At 39.4% G+C, this 23,992-nt stretch overlaps 1 protein-coding gene across 1 annotated transcript in view; it reads right to left on the reverse strand.

The window, feature by feature from the left end:
• The window catches only part of FAT3 (FAT atypical cadherin 3), a 740,800-nt gene that overhangs the window by 425,780 nt on the left and 291,028 nt on the right, over positions 1 to 23,992 (reverse strand). The window lies entirely within an intron of this gene.

Below are 23,992 nucleotides of genomic sequence, written 5' to 3' on the forward strand. Positions count from 1 at the left end.
AAAAAAAAAAACAAATAAAACAACCAAACATTGTAATTGTATGTTACAAATAGATCTACTTTCTTTTTTGGAATCATTTGATGTTCTCTCAACATTCTTATGCCTTATTAATTTTTGTTTTGTTGTTGAGTCATAGGGAAACCTGACTATAGGAATCTCATTACGATATAATTTTTTTTCTAAAGGAGCTTCGTTTTTTGTTTTTGTTTTTCTGGAGGAAGCTAAAAATTTCACTGTAATAAATACATTGCTTCTTTCTTTTCTTTGTGGTTATCAAAATAAAATCTTAGAAAAGGAAAGTATATTTTGTTTTGAGTGTGTTTTGTAAAGAAGTCTGTACTTAACCATGTTCAGGAAATGTTTAGCTGATTGGATACTTTGAGCGGGACCCCTCAGAGTATGCTATCTTAGTGTGCTTTGTTAAAAACTATAATTTCTTGCATTTGATCACAGAGGCTAGATTTTGAATTGACAATCACAATGGTTTAAAAATGTTTCACAGAGTGTACTTACTGAAATCAGAACAACATATACATCTTGCTTGGAAATGTCACAGAAATATGAACTCTATTCTTGGGCTAGAGAGCTTATGTTGACTTGTAATATAACCCACCTCTTTGTCAAACTGTCCCAAAGACCTCACCACAAGATGCTATTTAAAGGCACAGGAAAGGTCATGCTATGGTTGAAAAAAAAACTCGTAAATGAAACCAAACCAAGTAACTGAGTATTCCGTAAGAATTCAAGGAGTGAGTCCCCTACTCACCAGATGAAATGGGAGCAGCTCTGTAGCAAAGCTAGAACCCTGAACAGAAAGCTGCCGCTTCGCTTACCAGTTTGTTACTGGTGGTAGGCACTGTCCAGCTGATTTCCAGCTTACAGTGACCCCCTATGATAGAGCAGAACTGCCCTAGAGGGTGTTTTAGGCTGCAATTTTCATGGAAGCCGATCATCCATAGAGTCATTGGGTGGATTTGAACCAGAAACCTTTTGATTAGCAGTCAAGTGCTTAACTATCATCCTTTAAGGACCTGAATTCCTTCCTTTAGAAACTATATGCATATGTGGAAGAATCCTATCCCAGGTCTACACAATTATCTACATTGGCTGAGATAAGGCTTAGGATCCACACACATTTTGAACTCCCAATTTACAATTCATTATATGATATGTGGTGCTGTGGGATAATGCGTCAGATTGCAAAGTCATTTGAACTGCAAGGTTAGTGGTTCAAGCTCACCAGCTGCTCCTTGGAAACCCTATACAGGGATGCTATAGGTCGGAATCGACTTGACGGCACTTTACAACAACAACAACAACAATTATTAGATAAAAGTTATTACCTATAAATCACAAAATAAGTGTGGCACATTTAAGTACAACATAAAATAGCAATGTCTCTAATAACTTATATCTGTTTTATCCCAACCAAACTCCAAGTTTCCATTTCTAACTTCAAAAACACTGAAATTAGTCCTAAAGAAAAACTATCTTCTTCATGCTTATGCACTTTGCTGCTGTAGTCAGTTCTGACTCATAGCAACCCTGTACACGTTTTCCAAGGAGTGGCAGTGGGTTTGAACCACTAACTTTATGGTAAGCAGTCCAATGCTTACCCTACAGTGCCACACCAGGACTTATTTAGATAAAATAAATAAATAAAATAACAAAAAGCAATAGCATCATTAGATCCTTTCAAGGAAAGAGGGAATGAAGAGGACTGAGGCAGATAACATTTGTTCATGCTACTTATTAAATAACACACACCACTTAGAAGTGCCAGGTATAGAGTCAGCATATGTTCTTGTTGGCAAAGAATACTGAAAATACTGTGGTCTGCCAAGAGAACCAACAGATCAGTCTTAGAAGGAATACTCATACAACCAGAATGCTACTTAGAAGTGAGGAAGGCAAGACTTCAGCTTCCCTATTTTGGACATGAAAACAGAAAAGACCAATTGCTAGAAAAGGACATTATGTTTGGATAAAGTAGAGGATTCGCAAAAGCAAGGGAAAGCTCAATGAGACAGAATGATGTAACAGCCACAATGGACTTCATACCAATGATGATATGTTCTGCTACATTCAAGGTCCTGCTGTGGCACTGTAGGATAAGCACTGCACTGCTAGCCACAAGGTTAGTGGTTCACTCATTGGACACCCTAAACAGGGTCTCCATGAGTTGGACCAACTGGGCAGCACTTAACAACAACAATATATAAGATCACCATGTGTTTGAGCAGACTCAACAGCAACTAACAAAACAAACTTAGCACTAAATTGTGACAATGACTTTCTGAAGTAACTACTTATTGTTGTTGTTAAGTGCTGTCGAGTTAATGTCAACCCACAGAGACCATGTATAGGGTTTCCGTGGAGCAGCTGGTGAGATTGAATCGCCGACCTCGAAATTCAAACTGACTCCGTAGTCCAGTACATTAACTCACAGCGCCACATCAGCCCCATAAAATGAATCTTAGGACAGAAAGATAAATATTGTCAAAAAGAGATGTACACCCCAATTAGTATTTTACAATATCTTTACAAGAGCTGTAAATATTTTACTTACATAATTTGAAAGTATGAAAGATGTATAAATAGTATTTAAATGTAAAATTGATTCATTTTGGGACACTAATTACAGACTCATGTACAATGTATTATGTACAATGTATTATTACTATTTCTGATGCATCATTTGTAATCCATTCATGGTGTTGCCTCAAAAACAGAATTAAACTGGACCAGGTGGGGGGGCGCACTGAATGAAAATCCAAAAGAGCAGAATTTATAATGTGCCAGTAGTGTGCCAGATACTAAGTTGAGTTTTTAAATCTACATTAGGTCGAGTGATACTTACATCTCCTCTTCTTAGTTTTAAAGATTGCATCATTTATAGCTCCTAAAAATATAATGAAAAGTGCTAAAATATATATCTGGGATATAAAGGAACAAATTATTAATAAATGAGAAAATCAGAGCAAAAGAGGAACGGATAGGACAATTAAAAAAAAAGAGAGAGATAAGGCATCATAATAAATATTTGGTGTGTGGTTGTAAACATAGGGGCCTCTGAAGGGAGGTGCCGAACTTGTATCCAAATGCAGACTAGCAGCCCTCCATTTATTAGTGATCTCAATGCAGCCCCATTAATTAGTGGTGAAGCTTTGAGTTAATTATTGAAACACTCAACCCCAGTTTCTTTATCTGCAAAAAAAGGAGATGATAATCAAAACATCAACACCCCATCACAGTATTGATATAAGGAAAAAAAGCCAAAAATACATGTTAAACACTGAGCACAGAGCTTAAAATGCAGCAAATACTCCACAAAGATCAGCCATCAATACTAAGAACAGTGTGCACAAATACACTGTACACAAAGAGGAGTGCCAAACTAGATGCTCCCCAGGATTTGACTCAGCCTCAAAGCCATCAGAGTAAGAAAGAAAAAGACCTGTTTCAATTTTACAGGATGTATAAGAAGAAAAGAAATCAATTGCTCAGGGGAAATACAGTGGCATCCCCCTCTGACCTCCCTTCTGTTCACTCCATTATAGAGACTGGTGAACAACGTCTTTGTGTTGGGAATCATTTATTAATCATCTTATTGATAAAGAAACTCAAGCTCTGCAAAACTGAACTCCTGAGTTCAGAGGAGCTGATGGAAGGCAGAGCAGGGCCCAGAGCTCTTTCCATGTGCGCCAGCTCCCAAGTGTGTTTTAGTTTGGAGTCCACTGAGAGATTTGGAAGGAAATGCATCATGGGAACAAATAGTTGTGTTACTTTGGCATGTACCATGAACACATTTCCAACATCCCTTGTGTGTTTGGAGTGGGAATGGGATTTTTATTTCCTATTGCTCTATGGATACAATAGCATCTCAGACATTTGTATTTAACTTTGGTCCTCAAGGACTATAACGTTTCTAAACAGGTATGTTACTCAGCAATGTATCAACCAATCTCACCCACTGCTATATTATTTTCAACCAGCATGGAAATGTAAATTAATTTTCTCTTCCCTTGAGATCATTCAATGCATGCCAGAATTGTAAAAATAAAAGTCACTCTTTTATTAAACTTGCTTTGAGAGGAACTTGCCAATTATAATCTGGGACTGAATGGAGAACTTTCACTGCAGGTGATTTGAATTTCTTTATTCTTTTAAAAAATTCAGTAGTGTATTAAGTTTTCTTGACTGCTGCAGCAAATTATCACAAACTTGGTGGTTTAAACAATAACATATATTCTCACACAGTTTTGTAGAACAGAAATAAAAATTCAAGGTGTCGGTAGGGTTAGTGCCCTCTAGAGGTTCTAAGGGAGAATTGATTCCACGCCTTTCTAGCTTAGGAGTTTGCCAGTAACCCTTGGCATTCTTTGAGTTGGAACTGCATTATTTCAACCTTTGTCTTCACATGGTCTTCTTCTCTCTGTGTGTCTCTATGTCTTCTCCTTCTCGGGCTACTGTGTGCTGTCAAGACATTTTCTGATTCACATAGACCCCGCATGCAGAGAAGAACTGCCCACATTTTGCTGGGAGTCCTGGTGTGGCGCTGTACAATACAACACTGGATCACCAGGTTGGAGGCTCAAACTCACTAGCTGCTTCTTGACAACCCTATAAAGGGTCGCTATGGATCAGAGCCAACTCAATGGCACTTAACAATAACAACAATCTTTTAAAGTAGTAAATCATCTGGAGCTGCTGTCGGCTTTGAGTCACCAGTGTTTCTGTTAGCATCTGAGTACTTAACCATTGTGCTACTAGGAATCCTTACACTAATAATAATAACTCTATTTTGTTAAGTGCCATTGAGTTGATTCCGACTTATAGTGTCCTTGTACAGAATTTCCAAGGAGCAGCTAGTGGGGTTGAACCTCCAAACTTGTAGTTTGCAGTCCAGTGCTTATTCAACAGCACCATACCAGGAGTCTAATAATAACTCTAGTTCTGTTCAATTCTTCAATATTGCCTTAACCAAGTCATGGCATTTCTCAGTTTTGACACGGGTATATTTCTAACCATCCTTTGAATGCTAGGCACCATCTTCACGTGGCATCCGTTACTTTAATTAGGTTACTAAGATACTACTCAGGAAGAAACCAAATACTTCAAATTTTAAGTATTGAAAATTCAGTGTATATTAAGGAAGATGAAAGGCTCTATTGTCATGGAAACCAAGCAGGCTGAACAAGGAGAACTCATTCATTCAGCAATTAGCTATTTCAATTACTAGTTAACTTGTTAAAAGCATCTCAATATACACAGTCCTTTTAATTTTTCCTATGAGATTCTTAATTTTTATAGCTCTCTTGACTTGCTAGTGACTACAATGATGCCTTGCCATATGCCGTCTTTGATTTAACTCTATTATTAAGGTTGTAATATTGACAGATATTTTTAAAACCATGGTCAGATATTAATAGCCTATTCTCATGACACAGAGAGCAGTACTCTTTAAAATATTCCTTGACATTTAGTGCATGGTTGAGAAAATGGTGACGTATATGTAGTGCTTATTTCATTTTACTTTCCTTGTCAGATACTAAGGGTTATCATTTCATCCCCACTGGCTTCAGGCTGAATCTCACTCCAGAGTCTATCAGCTTTAGAACGTAAGAATTGTTCATGACACTTATTGATAGAATGATAATGCAACTTTAGTAAGTAGCACCTTTAGGATTATTTAAAGATTGAAAACAAACAAACAAAACAATTGCTGTAGAGTGGATTCTGACTCATGGTTCCCTCATGTGTGCCAGAGTAGAACTGTGCTCGCCAGGATTTTCACTGACTGACTGATTTTTCAGAATTAGCTCACCAGGTATTTTTTCCCCAGGTGCCTCTGAATAGACTGGAACTACCAACCTTTCATCAGAGCACATCAACTTTGTACCACCTACTCCTTAAAATTATAGACTGTTGGGTACCATCAAATCCATTTTACCTCTTAGCTATCTCAAGCAACAAAGTAGAACTGCCTCACAGAGTTTTCTAGGCAGTGATTTTTATGGAAGCAGATCCAGATTTGTATGGAAGCTCTTCCTTCTGAAGAGCCACTGGATGGGTTTGAACTGATGAGTGCTGTTTGATCATCACAACACCAAGGGTGTTTCCAATAAGATTACTCTATTTAAGTTGCATAAAGCATGATATCTTTTAAGTGCACAGTATTTCACCATAAGGTGCACTGGGTAGTGAGTCCATGAAGTCAGGAGCTATCTCTCTTTTACTTTACATGTATCTCCACAGCCAGGCACATATGGGCACTCAGTCAACACCGTTTCAATGAACAAAGATGGAGATGGCTAGGCAACTAATAGTCTGTAAGACCAAAATGCCAATATAAAGGTGGGACTCCAAATGCTCTTATCATTCCCAAATCTGTAATGGGCAAATGTTGAAGTTCTCAGACGTTTATAGAAGTGCATCCTTAAATTATTTTCACTAAGTCATTCAAGAATAAAGTCAGGAGAAAGTAGGGAAAGGAGTGATGAGCGAAAGGAAAGAAATCCAATGGGGAAGAAACTTAAAATAGGGGAAAGAACAGCAAAGGAAAAATGAGGTTTAGAGAGAGAAGAGAAGCTAAGGGCAGGACTGGAAAAGCTGAGAGAGAAATAGAGACACAGAGAAGGAAAACACAATGACAGCAGACATGCTAGTTTTATCAGGCCTACACTAACGACACAGTAGTGAGTTTATAATGGGATCAAATATTCAAATGTCAGGCCAAAGATAATGTTTCATAAAAATTCATCTTAAGTCATAATGAAAATTTCAAACAAAAAGTGTGATACTACTGAATGCTCGTGATACTCTAGACAAAAGAGCCTTTAATATAAGGCTGCAAAGGCTAAACTGAGCTCCACCACAGTTAGGTATTGGATGCAGGCCCCAAGCAGTGACTGCCCTTTGTCATTGATTCTCATCATCCAAGAGACAACAACCAACCACCCTCTCCTCTGGCTCCTGGCTACCTGTGTCCCAGCACCACACAGTCCAGGATGGGAGAAGAAGGAAAAGAAAACAGGAGTTGGTGTGGTGATTTAGACTCATAACTCCAAGTGTGTCAGGATGGAACAGTATTCCATTGGGTTTTCAGTGGTCTTTCTTCCTCTAGGTGGACTTCAACCATCAAGCTTGTAATTAATGGCTGGGTGCATTATCCATTGGCACCACCCAGGGATATCTCATTCTAAAGGTGCAAGAGGCAGACAGAATCCTTCCGGCACCTCCCTTCATTTACACACAGCTTGTTCACCCAGCTCCCTTTACTATGCTCCAGGTCTTTACCCTTCTGCAGCCATCATTGCTAGATTCTGTTGATATAACCAAGGAACCCTGGTGGTGTGGTGGGTTACACACTGGGCTGATAACCACAAGTTTGCAGTTCAAGTCTACCAGCTGCTCTGTGGGAGAAAGATGAAGCTTTCTGCTTCCACAAAGCTTTATAGTCTCAGAAACTCTAAGGAGCAGTTCTACTCTATTCTGTAGGATTGCTATTAGTTGGAATTGATTCCATGGCAGCCTGTTGGGTTTGGGTATTGATATAATCAACAGTCATCCTGATGCTTCTTGCTGTAAAAAGTGCCAAGGATACTTTTGCGTATTTATTTTTTGTTTTAGCACCCAACACATCCCTAGCATAGAACAATCGTAAAACGGTAATCAATAACCTGTACTGAATGCTTACTAGGTGACAGGTACTATGTCAAGCGCTTTAGGCACATTATCTCTTTTTTTCCTCAGAACAACTCCATGGGGAGGAAATAAATGTTTACTGAATGAAAGAATAAGTAAACACATGAATTAACAAGCTTCCAGGATCTGACACTAAAATGACACTTGTAGTTTAACTCCACCTGTTTTAAACATTGGGAATCTTGAAAAACCCTAGAGAAGATAGGTTCTAAGTGGACAAAACAATACAAACAGACAGAAAATGTCTCATGTTAATCAAAGGTGCTAAAATGCTATACAGCGCTTGCTTTTAGCAAATATCCCCTTGGAAGGTTGACAATGAAAAATACACAGTGTATTTACTAAATTTTCTGAATTATCTGCACATGAATGTCACAGTCTTATACTGACACCTGCATTTCTTTTGGAACATACTGATGGGAAACAGGGAATGTGGGGGCATAGATGAACCAAGACTAGCTGAGTGCTGGTGAATGTTAAAACTGAATGATGCATATACAGGTCTTCATTATACTGTTCTCTTTCCTTTTGTACACGCTTATGAATTTCCACACTTATAGCTTTGTAAAGACTTCTCAAGGTAACATCACTAAGGGTTCTCTAATTTCACAAAGCTCTCCCATCAAACATTTACTGTAGACTTACTATGTTCCCCAAGCTCAAGGTTGGCTAAGGAGCAGGCCAATATTCAGGCAGATACACAATTTAGAAGAAGATAAAACATGTACATCTACCATCATCATCATTTTCATCAACACATTGCCGTCATGATTATTAGATTGCAGAAGCTGAACAGCACTGTCTGTAAAAACTGGGTGAAACAGTGAGTTCAACCTAATTCAATTCCTGTTTTCCATACTAGTCAGTTTCATATTAATCTTGTCCTACTCAACAGCCATCACTCGATATTACTACATGGTACTAAAATATCTGCTTAAGAAAACACTGACCGCAGTGCTCATTGGCAACCAAAATTGTAGCCTCCAGATACCTTGCTGTCAGAAACATTAAAAGACCATATAGAGCCAGACAAAGGAGAGCAATAACATACCACAGGCTGACATGGATTCCTGTGGTGAGAGGAAGAGCTCAACATCCTAGCTCCAGATAGCAGGAGCTGCTGGAAATCACTTTTCTAGCCAATTATTGTGATGAGCCACTGAGACAGTAAAGGCTTCTATGGTAGCTACTGATCCCCATCGCATACACCAGGCTCCTAATGAAAGCACTGAATATTCTGTCTTTATTAAATATACAAAATGATAAAATTAACAGGGAGGGGTTTTGCCTAGAGATATAGCCAGTAAATTTTTCATGAATGAAATAGGATGTACATCAAAGTAAACTCTTCTCTTGGGGGAAAGAAATAATGAGAAAACAACAACATATTGCTGCTAAATTTCTCAACAAGAACACAGTTAACTGGGCAATAGTGATTTAGGGGTCCCATGATGATCTGTCTTTACTTTTGTTCTTATAGCTGATTCTCTCTACCCATCTGCTTGATCAAACTTACTCAAAACAAGCAAAAACTTGATATGCCATTTATACTTTGACTGAAGCCACATTTCCTTTTATGAGTGCATAACTTGTCATTTTAATAATGTTGTTATATCTACCACTGGGATCCTGGTGTGGCACTGCGGGTTAATGCGCTGGACTGCAAGGTTGGCTTGAACTGTAAGGTCAGTGTTTCAAGCTCACCAGTTACTCCTTAGAAGCCCTATATAAGGTCGCTTTGAGTCAGAACTGACTCCATGGCGCTTAACAACAACAACATCTGCTATTGAGGCAATACCAGCTCATTATACGTAACTTATGTACAACAGAATGAAATGTTGCCCAGTCTTACTTCATTTTTATGTTGTTGTTAAGTACCATGGAGTCATAGTGACCTTATATAGGGTTTCTGAGGAGCAGTAGGTGAGTTTGAACCACAACCTTGTGGTTCAAACCAACCTTATGGTTGGGTGCTTATTTTACATCACCACACCGTTACGCTGTTGTCATTGGTAAGTGTCATTGAGTCAGTTCTGACTCATAGCGACCCTCTATATGGTTTCTAAGGAGCAGCTAGTGAATTTGAACTACTGACCTCGCAGTTCAAACTGGCTTTGCAGTCCAGCACATTAACCCACAGCACCACACCAGGACTCCATTACAGTCACCAGCATATTCAATATATGTACCAATCCATGTCACCTAGGGTCATCCACACTCTCACTGGCCCTCTATTTTAGCAAACATGATGTCCTTCTATAGACACTGATCGCTCTGATGATGTGTCCAAAGTAAGAGAATCAGACAATATTCTGATGTGATTCATTGTGTTTCAGAGGCTAATTTTCAGAAATAGATTGCCAGGCTTTTCTTTCTAGTTTGTCTGGAAGTCCAATGAAACCTGTTCACTATGGATGATCCTTGTGGTATGTGAAATACCAATAGTATAGCTTCCAACATCATAACAACATGATGCAAATCACTTATATAGAAAACTGAGAAATGAGTGGTGGTTAACAATAGTAGCTAGTATGTACTGAATGTTCTAAGAATTTTGCATATATTATCGTATAATTGTTGTTGTTAAGTACTGTAGAGTTGGTTCCAACTCATACTGACCCAGCACAGGGTTTCTGAAGCTGTAAATCTTACGAGAGCAGAAAGCCTCATCTTTCTCCCATGGAACAGCTGGTAGTTTCAAACTGCCGACATTGAGGTTAGCAGCCCGACTCATATTACTACCTCATCATAGTGTTATGATGTAGATAAACCTTTTATCTCCATTTTACAGACAGGAAAATGAGGCACAAGAGGTTAAGAGCTAATATGAGGTAGAGCTGGGATTGTTGCTAGGTTGGCTGGCCGCTACACCATAGTGGGCCATACGGCCTTCACTGAAAACTCTTACCTTATTTACAAAGATAGGTCTTGGACAAGTGCTCAGTGAATTTCAGTTATGTGACAGCTGACAGAGTAGACACTTTTGAGGAAAGAAGATCTTTTAACCCTTGACAATTAAGCCATAACGAGAATGCCCCCAAAGTTAAATGGCTTTACTTTGCATGAGGACAGGTGAGTGCCACTAGTTCGTGGTCGAGCAAGGGACAAAGAAAGGTAAAAATAATTAAGACACAGTGACCTTAGTGTTGACAGGCATATGTGTGAAGATGCCACAAGAGGTCAGAGAATAGTGTGAATAACTATCTGGAGAGTCCAGGATGACTTCACAGAGCAGTGAACTTGCAGCAGTTTTGAAACTGTCAGGTAAATAGAACGATGATGGCAGTCAAGGTCTATACAAATATAAAAAAGATTTAACAAGCTAAAAGAGCAGATGGAGGTCAGATAGTGAAAGTTCTGGCCCATCAGGAGAGGAGAAAGGACTTTATTCTGTTAGCAAAGGAAAGATATTTCATGATTATAGCAGCTATATTATTAGTCTAATCACTATATTCTAATTGTTGCCTGAGATTCTGTTATAATTTTGTGTATCTGGGCTTAATAGGGACACAGTTTGTATTCTTGCTATTGTCAGCATTGATCTCAATGGGACATTATCATATACAAACTATTCTTTGCTCACTAAAAACTGCATGCACAATATAAAAGTTGTCTGAGGAGACCACTTCCTCTGTATCTGGTGATATCTTCAAGATACTGTAAATACTATGCTAGGCTATCCTCTAACTCAGGGACAAATGATGGTGGTGGTATGCATGTTAAATATTAACAAACATTTAAATTCTTCAGATTTGGAGGGTAAGACATAAATGTATTAGAAAATTTCAAAATGCATTTGATTATCCCCAGTCTGCTGAGTCACTTCTAACAGGTAGAGTTTTGTATGGACAAAGAGTGTGTGAATGTGCTCCATGATGTAGTCTCAGTGTCTAGAATAATGCTAGGTGGTCCAGTAGACATTCAATAAATATTTAAGAGTTGTCTGGATATAGTGAATTTTAAGTAGGTTAAGTCTGTAAAACAAAAGCAAAAAAAAACCAAAAAAAAAAACCTGTTGCCATTGAGTCAGCTGTGACTCCTTGTGATCCCATGCATTGCAGAGTAGAACTGAGTTCCAAAGGGTGTCTCTTGGCTGCAATCTTTATGGAAGCAGATCAGCAGGTCTTTCTTCCGTAGTACTGTTCTCTCTGTAAGTCCAAACTGCCAGCCTTTAGGTTAGTAATTGAGCACAAATCTTTTGTGTCACCCAGGGACCTTTCAAAGTAAGTTAGGTTAAGGAAAATCATCTTCAAGAGTATTGTTAAGTGCTGTTCAGTTGATTCCAACTCATAGAGACCCCGTATAGGGTTTCTGAGGAGCGGCTGGTGAGTTTAAATTGCTGGCCTTGCAGTTTAAACTGATGTTTCCATCCAGTGCTTTTCCTACAGTACTACACCAGGACTCCTTGAAAACTGAGGCGCTCTAAATTATGGTATAAGTAGACTATGAAGCATAGCTAAAAATGTACAAACAGCAGAAGATAAACTAAATGGGGGGGGGTGGCTTCCAAAACATTAACATTTATTTATATCCAGGGGACCTGGTGTGGCACTGCGGGTTCATGCACTGGACTGAAACATTGGCTTGAACCGCAAGGAGACCCTATACAGCATCATTACGAGTCGGAACCGATTCAATAGCACTTAACAGCAATAACATGTACATCAAAGTACTTCTTCAAAAGAGTAATGAGGGAACCTCCAGATGGGAAAAAATTGTGGCAGCAACATTATCTGATAAAGCACTAATTACTATCTAAATGTTATAGAAAACTACAACACCTCAACACCTCAAAAACAAAAATAGTCCAATTTTAAAGTGGGCAGAAGACATGAACAGATACTTCACTGAAGAAGACGTTCAGGTAGCTAACAAGCATACAAAGAAATGCTCACTATCATTAGCCATTGTTGTTGTTGTTAAGTGTCATCAAGTCAGTTCCCACTCATTGAAAACCCTATATAATATTTTCAAGAGGCAGCTGGTGAGTTTGAACCACCAACCTTGAGGTTCAAATTTACCTTGCAGCCCAGTGTTTATCGTATATAAAAACAACAATTAGAGCTTTTGGGTAAAGATAGAAGAGCAAGCAGATGAACTAAGCAGACTCTGCAACAAAGACATGGGAGACAAGCGCAACAGATACAGATGGTGATCTGGAATTCTGAGCTTCAGAGGATTGGACAGAGAAGTAGACTGAGGGCCTCCTGGTAGAGGCAGCTGAACAGGAGGAATGAAAGAAACAAACTGGACAGGCTGCAGCTGGCATGGAACACTGTGGCCATATGGGCTTTTGCAAGCAACTTTTGGTATAACAACCTGCAGGTACAAGATGAGGCTGGTGGTAGGTAAATGGGGCACAGTTCTCCTTGTTCTGTGTCCTCCTGGTAGCCCAGGGTGTGTCTAGCCCCTGTTCTCCCCAATCCAATAGCTAGGAGCACTCCCTCCTACATAACCTCCACTCTGTCTGGGGTTGTTTCTGGTGACACCTGAACCTGCCCTGAACTGTGCTATACAAACAGTGAACAAAGAGACAGGTTAGTGAATGCCTGAGAACATACCAACATACAATCATCAATTAAATATGTATACAATGACAGCACACTGTCTCAGAGAAAACAGACAATTTCAGTTTAAAGAAACAAGATAGAGTGCCTCAAACAAGTGATCAAAATACAGTCAGAAAATATATAACCACAATTAGTATCAGAATTACTTGATAAGGAATTTAAAAGAATGATATTTAGGAAACTTCAATGGATCAAGAGAAAAAAATCAAGTAAAGAAAGGAGAACACAAATATGTTTAGAAGAATTCAGGAAAACAGTACAAGAACAAACTAACAAGAGAAATAAAAAAATTAAAACCATGCAAAAACAGCATTAGAAAGTCAGAAGACTTCATAAATAATACAATGAAAGGGCGAAAAAGTTTATTGAATCAGTGGAAGGTCGAATTACTGAGCTTAAAAAAAAAAACCAAAAACATATCAATATTATTTACTAGAGGAACAATCAGAAAAAGGAACTAAAAAATCTGAAGCAAGCCAAAGATTTACGTGGGACGCTATCAAGAAGAATAACTTTTGATTGGAATTCCAGAACAGGAAGAGACAAAATAAATAAATAAATAAATAATAATAAAGAAAAGTGTCCAAAAGTTGCTAGAAGGACACTTCCCTAACAGCATGAAAGGTGAGAAGCCATTCAAAAAGTTATACATTTTCAAATAGGATACAGCCCTTAAAAAAGATAGAAATAGAAATATTATTTGATCCAGCAAATCTACTAATAGATTTGCTCAAGAAATAAAAGTTGTGACACAACTAGTTATAAGCATAATAACAAAGAGAAATAATCTAAGTGTCCATCCATAGATAAGTAGATTAATATACTGTATTATATACACACAATGGAACACTATGCAATGTTAAAGAAAAGAATGCAAGAAATACTTTATAAGATAGATAAAACTGGATGACATTATGTTGAAAGACGTAATTCAATCATAAAGGGGCAAATATTATATGACAGCACTATTGTAAATAGTCAATGGAAGGTTTACACATGATAACTTCTATGAAACAGGACATTATGTGATTTGGATATTGTGTGAATATCATACCATATAGTATATGTGTTTGTATGTATATATTTTCATACACTTATCAAAGTAATCCTCACCCAAGCTGCTCTGGCTCTCCATGAAGTCCCTGAGTCTCAAGGCTTGTAAACTTGCACCTACAACTGGCTAACTCTGGGCATGTGATGCTCTTGAAGCATCCCCAGGAGCCCTGGTCAGAGTCAGGAGCCCTAAGATAATAGCAGAGAAGCCAGAGTTCAGTGCCTTCCTGCTGACACAGATTTAGAGTAGTCAGGTATGACACACACCAGTGCCAGCTAACACCAAGCCTCAGGGGCTGCAGCCAGACCAGGACAGCCATGGATCCAGGACCATCATGTATGATGCCATACCACTTTCCCCCATCCCACAATCATACATGCAGTTGGACATGGCCCAAACAGACATTATGCAGACCATACCTGGTGATTCTTATCGATTGCCTGGTGATCTCTGTTTACATAAGAATCACCTGTGGATCTTGTTAAAAGGTCAATTCTGACTCAGTATATCTGGGGTAAAAATGCAATATCTCACCAGGGTGGGTGTCTAGCAGGAATGAACTGGTTGGAAGCCCTGTTTGCAATCTTCATTAACCTGCTCTGCTCATAGACATTTTAGTTTACCATCCTGACACAGTAGTTAAGAGCTTAGGGTTGGCCAGTGGGGTTGCAATGAGCAGAAATGGACTTGACAGCACCTACCGACAAAATGAAGGAACTCTGGTAGCGTAATGCTTACGAATTGGGCTGTGGACCACAAGGTTAGCAGTTTGCAACTACCAGCTGTTCCGTGGGAGAAAGATGAGGCTTTCTGCTCCCGTAAAGATTAACAGCCTCAAAAACCCTGTACAGGGTCGCTATGAGTCAGAACGGACTCCACGGCACTTAACAACAACAACTGGGAGTGGAGTGGTTACGAATTGGGCTGCTAACCTCATGGTCAGTAGTTAGAAACTACCAGCTGTTCCATGGGAGAAAGATGAGGCTTTCTGCTCCCATAAAGATTTATAGCCTGGGAAACCCTATTCAGGGTTGCTATGAGTTGGAACAGACTCCATGGCACACCACCATCAACAATCTGATGGAGTTCTGGGTGTGGCACTGTGGGTTTGAATTGTAGAGGTCGGCAGTTTTAAGCTCACCAGTCGCTCCTTGGAAACCCTATACAGGGTCACTAAGGATCGACACTGACTGTACAGCACTTAACAACAACAACAGCATCAACAATATGAGTGTAAATTGACAACAGTTCATCTAAAGCATAAATGAGAACTTTAAAGGACAAAGAGCCTAAATTAATGGTGATGGAATAGTGGCAAAACTTGAAGTATGTAACCAATGCTACCGAACTGTTCATATAGAAATTGTGAATGGGGAGGTATTTGGTTGTATATGCTGTTGTTGTTACTGTGTGTGATCAAATTGGTTCCACTCAAAGCAACCCTGTATAGAGTATCCGAGGTTTAACCTTTACATGAGCAGAAAGCCTCATCTTTATCCCATGGAGTGGTAATCAACCCAAAGTGCAACACGCTGTTACCAGGGCTCCTCTGGTTGTGTATATTTCCACCACAAATAAATGAAATATTTTTTAAGTGATTTTAAGATTGGGAAAAAAATATTATTCGAATAAAAACTGCAGGTTCTTAGTACTATGAGTCCTGATGTAGCACTGTAGGATAAGCACTGGACTGCTAACCACAAGCTCGGCAGTTCAAACTTATCAGCTGCTCCTTGGAAACCCTATGGAGGTTTCTATGAGTCGGAACCAACTCAAGGGTACTTAACCAACAACAACAATTACTGTTACCACACGCCTATAATTCCTCACCTTTGAAATGGAGAATAAGAGTAGCTACGTGATTGATTGTAGTAAAGATTAAATAAGATAGATAGAAGGAACTGAGCACAATGTCTGAGGTTTTTTTTAAATTACTGACAGAGGCCAGGGCACTGTACCAGAAATTAAAGGTTCTGGCTCAATATTACATATGTACTAAAAACGATTCACTGATACATGTCCTAAATACCCTGGAAAGTCCCCTTGACCCATAGTAATGGGGGTTGGAAGTGCTTGGAAGTGAGGGAATGGACCCCTGGAAGATGTCCAAAAGTTAGCTCTTTGTCACTAAGGAGTACAGCTTTCCAGCCAGGTGCAAAAGCAGCTCTTTGGAAAGGCTCCTGAAAGACACTTCTTTGGGTAATCAAAAATATAAAAACACCGCACAAACAATTTTCCCCCTGTATTATTAATTACCTTTCGAGACAGAAATAAAACAAAACAAATTATCCCTGCTGAGTAGTGTGATAACTAGAGACAGCAGCAGATGAGCTAAGGCTGCTCCATGCCAGAGACAAATAGGGCTTGCTCAGTGCCAAAGATAAATTGGACAGTCTCATCTCCTACTAGAAATAACCCTCAAAATACAAAAGCAGGATTTTTAATACTCAGTGCGCACACATAGGCTACTCACGCACAAGGATGTATCACACGTGCACTCACTCTTGGGCTTCTGAGAGACCATTTGAAGGGTAATTTAATGCTGGTTAGGCAAGAGCTTATCTCTGCGAGAAAGGAAAATTCCCTCTTAACTAAACAATCATTTTTTGGCGTGATTAAAATAAATTCCTATCAGTGGTTTGTAATTATGCTCCCTGGAATAAGCACCCTGACAGCCAAGCATCTCTGAGAGGGCAGAAAATAGCTCTGTCTCCCGGAAATGGCAGGCTGGTACCCACTCCCCACGCCGTGGCTCTCCCATAGAGACTGATACACTTTATGAAATGCTTAATGGTTCAAAGCATTTCTCACAAGCTGGGAGCCAGCAGCCAGCACCTGAATATGATGGCATGCGATACCTACTGAAGCCGCCACTGAGCAGGTCCTGGACTCATGGTGACCCCATGCACAATGGAAGGAAATGCTGCCAAGACTTGCTTCATCCCCATGCTAGTCAGATTGTTTGCATGTATAAGGTTTCAGTTGACTAAGTTTTGGATAGAGATCACAAATTCTTTATTCCTAGTTTGTCTTAGTCGGAGCACTCCACTGAAACCTTTTCAGCATCCTGAGTTGCAAGCCTCCATTGGCAGACGGCCACAAGGTACATTAGAACCCTGGTCTCCTTCAAGGAAGGTAAGAAGGCTACACTGAACCACCATGCCCCCACATGATGCCAGGGCAATTTATAAAACAAGCATGCCAAAATAGAGCCCATACTATAGGTGTACGAGAGTTTCCATGGCTGTGAAACATCTAGTCAGGCAATCCTGATGAATCTTCACTGTAAATAAGTCCTTGGTATGATGCTGTGGGTAAATGCACTGGATTACAGCATTGGTTTTAACTGCAAGTTCGGCAGTTCAAGCTCACCAGTCATTCCTTAGAAACCCTATACAGGGTTGGAACCCTATGGGTTGGAACTGACTCAACAGCACTTCACAGCAACAACAAGGAAAAGAAGGAGTCCTGGTGTGGTGCTGTTCGTTAATGCACTGGACTGCAAAATCAGTTTGAATCACATGGTTGGTAGTTCAAGTTCACCAGCCACTCCTTGGAAACCTTATACAGGGTGACCATGGGTCAGAACCTACTCAATGGCCCTTAACAACAACACTAAGGGAAATAATATGCGCTTTTTTATTTTCCTTCTCAAATCCAAAACATTCCTAGGTTCATAGGACAGCAGAAGTCACGATTTCAAGATAATGCTGCAGGTTAATGCGCTGGACTGCAAAGTGAGCTTGAACTCAAGGTTGGTGGTTCAAGGTCACCAGTCGCTCCTGGGAAACCCTGTACAGGGTATCTATGGGTCGAAACCAACTCAGACTGACTTCTGGCCTGAGTGCTGGTCACAGCACACAGACCCATAGCAAACCATGAAGGACAAAGAGATACAATGTTTGGGAATACTGTGAGCGCCAAGAAGAATTGTGACTAAGGTAGTGCTCTGGACAGCTCATTGGTAAGACATTTAACCATTAAATTCCATGAACTTCTCCAGAGCCTGCAGCAGGGGAAAGCACAAAAAGAAGTCAGACAAGGACTGCAGGGCACAGGTGAGATGAGAGTTCCGAGGACTAGAGACCTCAGTTACCCTCTCATGACAGGGTGCTACTGAGGTATAGTGAAGCTGAAGGGAAGGCCAAAGAACACACCTAAGGTAGTGTCAACACCCTCAATAACATATGAGCCAAATAAATCTGCAGAAAGTGAAGATGGAGGAATAGAAAAATCGGGTAATGGAAGAGTTTGAAGCTATGAGGATTTGCCAAACAGCAGCTAGAGACTAATTAAAGAGCTGAAATACAACAAATATTAATTGAAACATACCCTAGGCCTGGCTTATGTCAGGGACACAAAGTCACATGAGGGAGTCTAGGGAGCTTAGAACTGAAGCAGGTAAATAAATGCAGTTGGTATTGGATAGGAAGATATGTGAACACGGAAAGAGATGAAGTGATTCTGAAAATTCAGTCTTAGAGGAAGGACTTGATGAAAACATACTAGTCTTGTCATGGCTATGAGTTGAAGAGTAGAGAAGATGGTTTAGTTTAAAATAATTGATGTTTGCTAATCTGGCATTATATTGTTGTTGTTAAATGTCATCAGGTCATTTCTGACTCATAGCAACCTTGTATGGATTTCCAAGGTGAACCTCTAACCTTGTGGTTCAAACAGACCTTGTGGTCAAGTGCTCATCCTACAGTGTCATACCAGGACTCCAATCAGGCATTGTTGTTGTTGTTGTTGTTATGTGCCATGGAGTTGGTTCTGACTCATAGCAACCCTGTGCAGGGTTTCTGAGGCTGTAAATCTTTACGGGAGCAGAAAGCTTCCTCTTTCTCCCACGGAACAGCTAGTAGTTTCGAACTGCTGACCTTGCGGTTCGCAGCCCAATTCGTAACCACTATGCTACCAGAGCTCCTTCAATCAGGCATTACAGACCCTAAAATAACTATGAAGTCAAGGATAGGAAGGGAGCTGCTAAGCGAAGTAGAGACAATTTGGGAGACCACAGGAAAGGCTGACAGATGTTAGCAATCAGAATGGAACAAATTTATGACAGGAGACTGGATGTAGGTTGCATAGAGCTTCGTACCTTCATGTACAATGGGAGAATAATCTTTACTTGAGAAAGTTCTGGAAAAGTGAAGTCCTCTACAGTGAGCTGAACTGGGTATGAGTGAAGTTATAAAAACACCAATGATGAGAGGTAGCATTTCTGGAGCATTTATACCCCGAGGACACTGCATTCTCGCTATGCATGCCCCACTTAGTCCTCACAATAATCCTGCATGGAAGATGTCTATCAGCTATAAGTGGTTCCAGGCTTTCAAAACCAAGATGCAAACAAAAAGTGGACACTCTTAACCAACAGACTATAAAAACGGATGTCAAATGTAGAGTTCTGAATGACTGTGGTAATTTAGGGGTCTGAATGGTACAAACAGTTATGTTCTTGGCTATTAACCAATAGCTTATTGCTGTTAAGTGCTATCAAACCAACTCTGACTCATAGTGACCCTATATAGTCTTCTGAGGAGTGGCTGGTGGGTCTGAACAACAAAACTGTGCTTATCCTACATTGTCACACCAGGACTCCAACCAAAAGCTTGCAAGTTGGAATTCAACCAGAGATGTCTGTAAAGAACGCCCCTAGTGACCTGAAGATCATAGCCATTAAAAACTCTCTGCAACACAGTTCTACTTTGAAAGCACATGGGGTTACGATGAGCCAGAATCAACTGGATGGGAATTGGTTTACTTTGTTGTTGGTGGTAGTAACTTATGTGTGTTTATGTATTTTTTATTATAAACATAAAAGAGCACACACTTCTCAAAATGCATCTATGAACACTGCTGATTCTGCACTGACTAACTACAGCCTTGCCCTGAAACACCCTCTAAGAAGGAAGTTTAGCTGCAAGGATTAGTCAACACAGGCCACTGCTTTACCTTTCTGTTGGGAACACCACAAAGCACAAAGGGGAAATGATAAGGGAACAGCTCTGCTCAGCTCAGCGGAGTGTTAGCTGAACTGACCAGAAGATGGCCTAGACATGCTTGAATGAACAAATCAACACAAACTGAAAGAAAAACCAAGTTTGGCCCAGGACTTAAAGGTACACAAAATGTTATCCCAGAAGACAGCTGGTTTACTGAAAAAGGAAAATATTTTCAAGCAATCACAGCTTCCCATTTCCATTTAAAACTAATATTATGGCACACAGTTGAAGTTTGTTTTTTTCCCCCCCAAATGTAGAATTGAATAAGAAAGAATATTACTCTTAATCATAACAACAATAACAAAAAACAGTAGCATATTTTCTCATTTCACACTCAGACTCTGAAACCATTAATGCTCCAATACAGTCTCCTTCACATCCTTGTGGTCACTGAGTCTCACGATTATCTCATGAAACGATCCCATTTTCTAGAAAGAAAGGATTCCTCTGGGCTCAGAATATTCCTGCAAATTTTCTGTTTTAAATACCAAGTAGTTCTAGACATTATGGGGACAAATGAAATGAGAATTTTTAGGGGGTATTAAAGCTTTTGTCATGACTAGAAAACCCAAGTCCACTGCCAATGAGTGGATTCTAATACTAAGGACACGTTAAGACAGAGTAGAAGTGCTCCTCAGGGTTTCTGAAACTGTAAAACTATTACAGGGCAGACAGCCGCATCTTTCTTCTTCGGAGGGCTGGTGGATTTGAAGCGTTGACCTTGTGGTTACGACTATACGATTAAAAACATTTCTTTGTGTTATTAGATGCTAGCTTTCTAAAGCACAAGTGAACGAGTACAGTCATACAAATAAATTTTAAAAGGTGCCACCTACCCCTAAAGGAGCTCTGGTAGCGTAGTGGTTACAAATCGGGCTGCGGACTGCAAGGTCAGCAGTTCGAAACTACCAGCTGTTCAGCGGGAGAAAGATGAGGCGTTCTATTCCTGTAAAGATTTACAGCCTCGGAAACCCTGTACAGGGTCGCTGTGAGTCAGAACCGACTCCACAGCATGCAGCCACCACCACCTACCCCAAAATTGTTGATGTAACTGGTGTCACTGAATTGTCAAGTGAAAAGGGTTGAATTGGCAAATGCTGTGTTAGATATATTTTTTTTGGACAATTAAAAAAGGAAAATAACATGCCATCAGCTCTGTATTTCCCCTGTGCAGTGGACATGGCAGTCTTAGACGGTCTGGAGAATGTTAGGGAATGAATTGTGTCCTAAACCCTAAATCCCTATACCTGTGGATGTAATCCTATTTGGGTATAGGACTATGTTATGTGAATGAGCTCATTATCAGTGGATGGCCCATTTTTAAACTCTGGCTCTCACAGTAAGAAATAAACAGTGGGCTCTAGAATTGATGACCTTCATTTCTCCAGCAGCACCTACTAAAGTTTAGATCCATTCCCGGTAGGTCCCACTCATTGTTTATTTGCTGTGAAGTCTCTGGTTTTCATGTATAATGCCAGCCTTCTCACCTTCTGAAGCAGAACAGATACCTAGTAATCCACAGATCCCCAAATCAACAGTCCTACTGTGGATTCCTTCTCTCTAGCCAACGCCTTCAAACTCTAAGTTCTTTAAAGCCAGTGTTTGTCTTTCATTCATTTCTGCTATCTCGTATAGCTCTTGGCATAAAGTAGGAAGTCTTACTGCTAAAAAAAAAAAAAAGGTGGGAGAAAATATCTAGTATACAGACAAGACCTAGCTTTTAGCTTAATTATAAATAAGTGATGTTTGTTGTTGCAAAAATACAACCAGTATACTAATTTTGAGTAGTAACATTATAAAAAGCCATAAAATGGTGAAAAATACTCCTTGGAAATACGAAATTTTCTTTCTGTTTTCAGAATAGGAAAATAAAACAACAAAACCAGAAAAGTCTTCCTGTGTTTATTTCTCTTTATTTCGCTCTATTTCCTTCTCTAGCTTCTTTTATTCCCTTTCAATTTCCTTTCTCTTTTCTTTCTTCAGTAAGTTTTAATTAAAATGCTTCCATGGCTCCAGGGACCATACTGGTGGTAGTGGTGGTGGTGTGCTGTGGAGTCATTTCCAACTCATGGCGACCCTGTATAGGATTTCTGAGGCTGTAAATCTTTGTTGTTGTTATTGCTAAGTGCCATCATATCGGCTCCAACCCATAGCAACCTTCTGTAGGGTTTCCAAGGAATAGCTGGTGGGTTTGAGCCATTCACCTTGCAGTTCAAATCGACATTGTAGTCCAGTGATTATCCTACAGCACCACAGAAGGCCTCATCTTTTTCGCATGGAGTGACTGGGAGACTCGAACTACTGACCTTGAGGTTATAATCATTTACACCACCAGGGCTCCTTAGGGGCCATACTAGAGGCTGTCAATAGAAAATACTAACTACCACAGAAAAAAAATATCAACTAATCTGGTGACTCTGAGATTAAGAAATTTGCTCAAAGTTATATATGGGAAATAGCAGATCATGAACTTGAATCCAGGACTCTTTTCACCGTATCATTCTCATTCTGTATTTTTCTTGCTCTAACTATTGAGAAGTAAAGTAAAATCCTGATGTTTATTGACAAGGGTTACTATGAGTTCTATCCTTCATCTTATGTCTGTGGATGGTACAAATAATTAAGCATTCCACATCTGTCTAAAAGGATGGCAGTTCAATTCTCCCCATAGGCTCTTAATAATATCGACTTCACGATCTGCTCCTGTCATGTCACAGTATTAAAAACCCTATGCAGCAGCTACACTCTGGACACATGCAGTTGACCTAAGTCACTCCTGATGACAACTAAAAACAATTACACAATCTTCATTTTCAAAACAGAAAATAGAAGATTTGTGGGGTGTTCTTTGTTTTAATAATGATCTTAAAGTGGATTGGTATTTACTAATACAATTCTTGTTTGATTCCCCCCCATTTGAATGCATGACTTTTATTATAGAAAGAGACACTTCAATCTAAATTATTAAAATTTAATTAGACAATATATAATTAGTTACACACATCACATTTGTTGCTAGATAAAGGAAGGGTGTCTCTTTAAGTGATTTGTCCTTGATTTTCTACTGCAATTCAATAACTGCTTGGTGCTGAGGAGGCTAGAATTTTCATTTAAATTCTTATATTTAAATGTTTACATCACTGGCTGCAACCCCAGGGTATGGGCAATTTGTAATGTTAGCAATTTTTTAGATGCTGAATATTAAAATCTACTTTTATATTTCAAGGGTTATTTCTAATTACATGCGCAATTGCTGATCCATCTGCCTACTACATAGATGTCTGTGGTTATATATGCTTGAACAATTATTGAAAATTAAGTAACATCATAAACAATCAAATTAATTTCTTTGAGCGTACACCACAGGCAGGAAGGCAGCACTAAGATAAAATATGATTTGCCCCAAGAAACATAAAGACAGACTTTATTCAATGACTCACTTTGTCATTGGATTTGTCACATTCTATTCGTATTTGATAGGGCTTTTAAAAAAACAAAACTGAAATTTGAAATGAGCAATATTTCAGTACCTGAAAAGTATTAGTGAACATCAAAAATACGTTAGCTGGATGAGTAATTTAAAATTTTAGTCTAAAGATAATTCCACTGTCAAAACAACAAGCACATAATGTATGTGTCTCCTGTAATAACAG

This window comes from Chrysochloris asiatica, unplaced genomic scaffold, assembly GCF_000296735.1.
Source record: "Chrysochloris asiatica unplaced genomic scaffold, ChrAsi1.0 scaffold00163, whole genome shotgun sequence".
Taxonomy (NCBI): Eukaryota; Metazoa; Chordata; class Mammalia; order Afrosoricida; family Chrysochloridae; genus Chrysochloris; species Chrysochloris asiatica.